Here is an 8,013-nt window from a genome sequence, read left to right as displayed (position 1 = left end):
AGGCCAGGGCGAGCTCAGACTAGACAGCCCATGGCTGCTTGGGGAGCAGTTAAGAAGCCAGCCCTGATTTACAGCTGCCCCCTTCCAGCTTCATGTACAGGAGCTGGGATTCCTCCTCTCCAACGCCTTGAGCGGCGGGGAGCAGCTGGCACCCCACGGTGATGAACGGGCCAATGCCCTACCTATGCTAGCCCCATCCGGAGAGCTGCCCTGGGAAGCTGGCAGGAGGGGCAGAGTACAGACACAGCCTCCGGGGATCATTCCTCCTTTACTGAACCCACTGGTTTGTTCACTCCCGCTTTCCCAGAAGAGCTGGATTTTTTGACTAAACCATAGAATAATTGATTGTTCCTGTAATGAACCAGCCTGAACACCACCCAGGCTGTGTGGCTGTCAGCTACAGCCTCTTCCTTAGCCATCCACGACCTGAAAGGCAGCCAAGGAAGCCTCTAAAGAAGAGGTCCAGAATGAGCAGGGGCAGGCAAACTAGCCTCCCCACCGCACCCTCCCTGCCCTTGTAGCCAGACAGCCGCCCCCCCCACCCCTCAGACCAGCATTGCTGGAAACACAGGAGGAAGCAGGAACAGGGCACTTAACATATATTCCAGCACAGCCTTTGAAGCTGTGAAAGCACAGGTGTGCTGCTACAATGTGCCTCTGGGAACAGATACAAGGATTAAGCTCACAGCAGGCAGAGGCCCTGTGACAGACATGGCTCTTAGCCCCAACTAAATAGCGTGATGCACACACACCAACATCCTAGGTGGGAAAATATTTACCCTGATAAAAGAAATGTCCAGTAGTCGACACTTATTGTTTCTCTCCTTTGCAAGTGTAAACTACTCTTGCGAAAGCTGGCGTCACCCCGACAGACCAGCCTCAATTTGGCATAAGAAAGGAGAAAGAGAATAAAGGAGTACAGAGGTATAAGTAGGGGACCTACAGCACCATAATTTTTGAGTGCTTTTCACTATCTATCTGCTGGTCAGATAAGTGACAGCCTCCCAAGGCTTCTGCAGCTAAGAGGGTCCCTACGCCTTGTCCCTTATTCGTCTTTCCGCGGAATTGAGTGACCGATCCTGGCTTGGCACCGCTGGAATCGAGAGATGCAAGGAGGGTAAGAAGCACCCACACCTGATCTCCTATCTTTAGTGTACACATATTTTGACATAAAGCTCTATACTTTGTTTTTCTTTTCTTTGGGATTGTGGCTTCAGTTTTGTAACTTGTTTGTGTGTATAACATCTCTACATTTAAATAAGTAGGCACTAGCAATTTTGTAACCACATGATTAGAATCTAGCTTAATAAATTTTGGTAACCATTTATGCATAAGCCTGACTTGTTTTCTCTGGTTTACTGTAAAGCAGCCAACACAATTAAAGAACCTCAGCCGTTTTGGCTCTAAAGCCTGGCCATTAGGTGAGAGTACTAAGAGCCTAGCGTTGAGTTGTGCCGCCTCCACGGGGCAAACTCTTGGGGCACCTGTCAGTCAATCCTGGCTGCCCGCTGCGAAGGAGCTCTGAGCTCTAGCAGTTAAAGTCACGGGTGTGGAGAGGCTCTTAGTGCTGCCATTGGGGCACCTGTCAGTCAGTATTGACTGCCCGCTGCGAAGGAGCTCTGAGCTCTAGCAGTTAAAGTCACGGGTGGTTAGGACCTTGGGGCATCCGTCAGCCTAGCCCGGGCTGCCCGCCACGAAGGGACAGTGCGTCCTAGCGGTTAAAGTCACGGATGGTATAAACGGGCATAGCTGGCACCTCACCAAACATCCTTGGCCGTCGGCTAACAGCCCTCTAGCAAAGAGGACTCCAGGACACATTCAGCCCTTGGCCGCTCTCTGCTGAGCCTGCCTGGGGGGGACCCCATTAGTGACGACGGTGCCTGTCAGTTCAATGCCGGGGAGCCATTTCCATCCAGTGTTGGACTGAGACACATGGATTCACGAAGCTCACGTGCTATAGAACAATCCAGATTTTATCAGTGAGGCCAGGGATATAAGCAGCGGTCTGAACCCAGCTCAGCTTTCACTTGACTCCAGGAGCTGGGGCTTTACAAAAACCAATATAATATTGTAAGAGTCAGTGAGGCTGCCCTGGGCATTAGCATGGGACGGGGCAGGGAGAAAGATGACTAGCACCCATCCACCTCGCTAGCTACTCATAGAATTAAAGCCCGGGTCAGTTGCACAGTCCATTTGGCTTCTCAAACTCTCCCTGCTTTCTCTTTAATGGACATGGGGGTCACAACCTCCCTTTGCATTGGACATGGGGTGTTAGTGGCCCCGGGGGGGTGACCAAGATAGAGGCAAGCACTGAAGCCGAGTCTCTCCGCTTTCTCTTTCCGGGGAGTGACAAGCGGGCAGCTGGCTCAGCTCGCCAGCAGCCTTGCATGTCCTTGCTGGGTCACCGTGCAGCCGGGGCTGCAGCATGCATTCCCCGTGCCTCATTCAAAGAAAGCAGGGTCCCCTTTAAGACATAAATCTCGGCCCAATACCCCGGTGTGGACACGAGCCACTGCCTCCATCACATTATCCTCAGGCACAACGAGCAAACGCCCAGGCCTGCCGAGGGGGGCTTGGGAAAGCACCCCCAGCTCCAGACACTTGCCCCGCGATCAGCCGGCTGCTCGCACCTTGTGCCATTGCCTGGTCCCCCCGGACAGATGGAGCTCTGGCTAGGTTCACAGCAGGACGAGGCAGCCAGCCAAAGGCCAGCGGCCTGGAGAGACGCGACGTTGCTAACCCTGCAGATGGTCCCCTTCCTGTCAAGTCAGTGCTGACTCCAAAGGCCCAGTGCAGCACCACAAGGAATGGGGTGTAGGCTCCCTACTGAGGGTTGTCCCCTAGGAGTCAGTTCTGACCCTGCTGCCCCAGAGCAGCGGTAGGGGGCTCGATGTTGCAAGGCATGGGGGGAGCGATTCCAGAGGGGGTGCTCTTCCCAGTGTGGCACTATGGGGCACTGTGCTGCAGGGAGTGAGGTGGGGGCGGCTCAGTAGGGGAAGCACTCCCCTTGTGGACCGTGCTGACCCCAATGCCCTTGCATAGCCCTGGGGGAAGGGGGGGGGCGCTAGGCTTCAGAGCGTGGTGCTGGCAGTTTGGGAAGTAGTTCTCTTTTCTCTGATTCCATCTGGACCTCGCTGCTCTGTGACGACACAGGGCATGGTGTCAGTGGATGTGTCAGCTAGTGCAGGAGAATGAAAACGGAAAGTCTGTACACGAAAGACCCAGCATTGCTTTTTGTAACAATAAAAGTGTGTCAGCCAGACTCCCTCCACGCCCTCCGCCCTGCCTCCCTGGGCTCGCCTTAGGCTTTCTGTGGGATACAACAGGCAAACTCCTGGATCTGCTAATGGTGGGTAATGTAAATTAGTCTGCCAGTTAGCTACGTCGTTATGAAAGACACTAAATTGCCTGAGATCGTTTGCTTCAGACAAGCAACAATCATCCAGCGAGGCAATCTGCTGCCTTGTCTGGCGAGTTGAATGTATTTTGGATCAGATCTCCATGAATCATCACCATTCAAATACCCCACAGTGGCTGCAACACAATGAGGATTTCTCCGGCATGCAAGAGCAAAAGCAGACTGTTGCTCCAGCCCCTCAGTGCCAGGGTAACACGTATCCTCACCAATATGTGGACACTGGGCTCCACTGGTCTAGAAATTCAAATAATCATCATTGGGGCAGTCACTGGGTGGTAGGGGCTTGCCCTTCATCCCTCCTCTAGTTCTTGTCATGCAGGCTGAAAGCAGAAGACCGGAGTCCGAATTGCAGGCACGGTGATGTTTATTGGGGCTAGTTTCAAGCAAGCATATCCGTAGCTCTGACACCGCAGAGCCTTGTCCCTGTGTCCCAGTTTCCCCTTCCTTAGCAGGCATAATTACACCTGCATGCACACCCCTGGTCCCACCCCTGACAATGTACGGTCGTGTTCCGGTTTGGAGGGTCTTGAGTCTGGGGGCTTCAACACCACCTCTTCTGAACCCCATGGCAGGGTGAGGGAGTGAAGTTGTGCTTCGGTCAGGGACAGGCCTTTCTTTAGCCTTTTCATGTTTCTTACACGTTCCCCTCCCATCCCTTCGCCCCTCCCAACTGATTGCTTGACCTTATCTTAGGAGAGGAGCTTGAGGCAGGACCTGTCCTTCAAGTGTGCGCTCGTAGGTTACATTCCCACTATACCCAGTAACCCTTGAGCTCTATTTCTTATCTTTCCTCGTTGTGCTTATCTTTCCCCATCTGGTTGTGGAAAATGCAACACACAGTGTCTTTGTTCTTTGTCCACACATTTTCGTAAGAACTTAAGAACATAAGAACAGCCATACTGGCCATCTATCCCAGTATCCTGTCTGCTGACAGTGGCCAGTGCCAGGTGCTGCAGAGGGAATGAACAGAACAGGGAATCGTCTAGTGATCCATCCCCTGTCGCCCATTCCCAGCTTCTGGCAAACAGAGGCTAGGGACACCAGCCCTGCCCATCCTGGCTAATAGCCATTGAAGGACCTATCGTCCATGAACTTATCTAGTTCTTTTTTGAACCGTATTATAGCCTTGGCCTTCATAACATCCTCTGGCAAGGAGTTCCACAGGTTGACTGTGTGTTGTGTGAAGAAATACTTCCTTTTGTTTGTTTTAAACCTGCTGCCATAGGCACCGACTCCGTGGGTGCTCCGGGGCTGGAGCACCCAGGGGGAAAAATTGGTGGGTGCTCTGCACCCACTGGCAGCTCCCCGCCCCAGCTCACCTCCACCTCTACTCCGCTCCGCCTCCTCCCCTGAGCACACCGCTGGGTCCTGCTTCTCCCCCCTCCCTCCTAGCGCTTGTGCCATGAAACAGCTGTTTCACGTGGCAAGCCAGGGAGGGAGGAGGGGGAACACGGTGCGCTTGGGGGAGGAGGCGGGGCCGGGGCAGGGATTTGGGGAGGGATCCAAAAGGGGCAGGGAGGGGCAGAGTTGGGGCGGGGGCGGGGGGGGGGGCGTGAGCACCCACCAGCACTGACAAAAGTTGGTGCCCATGCCTGCGGCCTGTTCATTTCATTGGGTGACCCCTAGTTCTTGTGTTACAAGAAGGAGTAAATAACACTTCCTGGTCTACCTTCTCCACACCACTCATGATTTTATAGACCTCAATCATATCCCCCTTTTCCAAGCCGAAAAGTCCCAGTCTTATTCATTGCTCCTCATACAGGAGCCGTTCCATAACCCTAATCGTTTTTGTTGCCCTTTTCTGAACCTTTTCCAATTCAAATAGATCTTTTTTGAGATGGGGCGACCAGATCCACACGCAGTATTCAAGATATGGGCGTACCATGGATTTCTATAGAGGCATTAGGATATTTTCCATCTTATTATCTCTCCCTTTCTTAATGATGTCCAGCATTCTGTTTGCTTTTTTGACTGTCGCTGCACATTGAGTGGATGTTTTCAGAGAAGTATCCACGACTCCAAGATCTCTTTCTTGAGTGGTAACAGCTAATTTAGACCCCATCATTTTATATGTAGAGTTGGGATTATGTTTTCCAATGTGCATTACTTTGCATTTATCAACATTGAATTTCATCTGCCATTTCTTTGCCCAGTCACCTAGTTCTGAGAGATCCTTTTGTAGTTCTTGGCAGTCTGCCTAGAACTTAACTATCTTGAGTAGTTTTGTATCATCTGCAAATTTTGCCACCTCACTTTTACCCCTTTTTCCAGACCATTTATGAATATGTTGAACAGGACTGGTCCCAGTACGGACCCCTGGGGGACACCACTATTTACCTCTCTCCATTCTGAAAACTGACCATTTATTCCTACCCTTTGTTTCCTATCTTTTAACCAGTTACCAACCCATAAGAGGACCTTCCCTTGTATCCCATGACAGCTTACTTTGCTTAAGAGTCTTTGGTGAGGGACCTTGTCAAAGGCTTTCTGAAAATCTAAGTACACTATATCCACTGGATCCTCCTTGTCCACATGCTTGTTGACCCCCTCAAAGAATTCTAGTAGATTGGTGAGGCATGATTTCCATTTACAAAAACCATGTTGACCCTTCCCTAACAAATTATTTTCATCTCTGTGTCTGACAATATTGTTCTTTATTATAGTTTCAACCAGTTTGTCGGATACTGAAGTGAGGCTTCCGGCCTGTAATTGCTGGGATCACCTCTGGAGCCCTTTTTAAAAATTGGCGTCACATTAGCGATCCTCCAGTCATCTGATACAGAAGCTGATTTAAATGAGAGGTTACAGACTACAGTTAGTAGTTCTGCAATTTCACATTTGAGTTCCCTCAGGACCGTTGGGTGATACCATCTGGTCCTGGTGACTTATTACTGTTTAGTTTATCAGTTTGTTCCAAAACCTCCTCTATTGATACTTCAATCTGGGACAGTTCCTCAGATTTGTCACCTAAAAAGAATGGCTCAGGTTTGGGAATCTCCCTCACATCATCAGCTGTGAAGACCAATGCAGAGAATTCATTTAGTTTCTCCACAATGACCGTATCATCCTTGAGTGCTCCTTTAGCACCTTGATCGTCCAATGGCCCCACTGGTTGTTTAACTGGCTTCCTGCTTCGGATGTATTTACAAAATTTTTTTGCTATTACTTCTTGAGTCTTTGGTTAGCTGTTCTTCAAATTCTTTTTTGACCTTCCTAATGATATTTTTACATTTCATTTGCCAGAGTTTATGCTCCTTTCTATTTTCCACACTAGGATTTGACTTCCACTTTTTAAAGGATGCCTTTTGTCTCTCACTGCTTCTTTTTCTTTGTTGTTTAGCCACGGTGGCACTTTTTTAGTTCTCTTACTATGTTTTTTAATTTGGGATGTACATTGAAATTGAGCCTCTATTACGGTGTCTTTAAAAAGTTTCCACGCAGCTTGCAGGGATTTCACTTTTTGCGCTGTACCTTTTAATTTCTGTTTAACTAACTAACTCATTTTTGTGTAGTCCCCCTTTCTGAAATTAAATGCTACCGTGTTGGGCTGCTGTGGTGTTTCCCCCACCACAGGGATGTTAAATTCAATTATATTATGGTCACTATTACCAGGTGGTCCAGCTATATTCACCTCTTGGACCTGATCCTGTGCTCCACTTAGGACTAAATCAAGAATTGATTAAGAATATAAAAGTATCAAAAGTTAAAAGGTGAAAAAAAAAAACCCAAATTCTATCTCAGACAAATATACAGGCCTACATACTAACACTGGGATTCGGCGCTCAGATGTGTGCCCTGGATGTACGATTTTGGGTGATCTCTTAGGGAGTGATTTCAGAGATCCAGGTTCCATCAGGGCTTTTACACCACAATCCCCAGCTTTTGTGTACCTTGACCGTGCTCCTGGTACCGAAAACGTATGTCAGAACAAGCCATTCAGTCCCACCTTGGAAGGTCCTTGTTGGGACCATGGTTAACCTAAGAGCTGCCACAATGGGTCAGACCAATGGTCCATCTTCCTAGGATCCTGTCTCCGACAGTAGTCTGTACCGAAGCTTCAGGGGGAGTGTACAAAACGGGGCAATTTGGAGAGATCCACCCATGTCTTTCACTCCCAACTTCTGGTAGTCAGAGGTTTAGCATCCCTGACCTTGGCTAATGGTCATTGATAGTAATTTATTGCTGGACCTATCCTCCAGGAACTCATCCAATTCTGTTTTTGAACCAGTTATACTTTTTGGCAATCATGACATCCCACAGCAATTAATTTCACAGGTTAATGGTGCGTTGTGTGAAAAAGTACTTCCTCAGGTTTCTCCTAAACCTGTTGCCTCAATTTCATTGGGTGACCCCTGGTTTTTGGATTGTATTGGTTCTATTTCCCTTACCCAGGGAAGGGTAACACAGCTGCCACCTGGGACCCCCAGTGTGTGCAGCCGGGCAACTTGGCGTTCCTCTGATAATTTCCCTTGAAAGCAAAGTTTCCTTCTAGCGAAATCCAGTTTACCCTTTTCGAAAACAGATGGAAACCAGAGCTAAGCAGCCCCAGAGACCAGGGAGCACTAACCACTTTGCCAGTAGAAAAACCAGTTAGA

Source organism: Lepidochelys olivacea, assembly GCF_965140295.1.
Source record: "Lepidochelys olivacea isolate rLepOli2 genome assembly, chromosome: 5".
NCBI lineage: Eukaryota > Metazoa > Chordata > Testudines > Cheloniidae > Lepidochelys > Lepidochelys olivacea.
Note: the sequence above shows the minus strand (reverse complement) of the source record.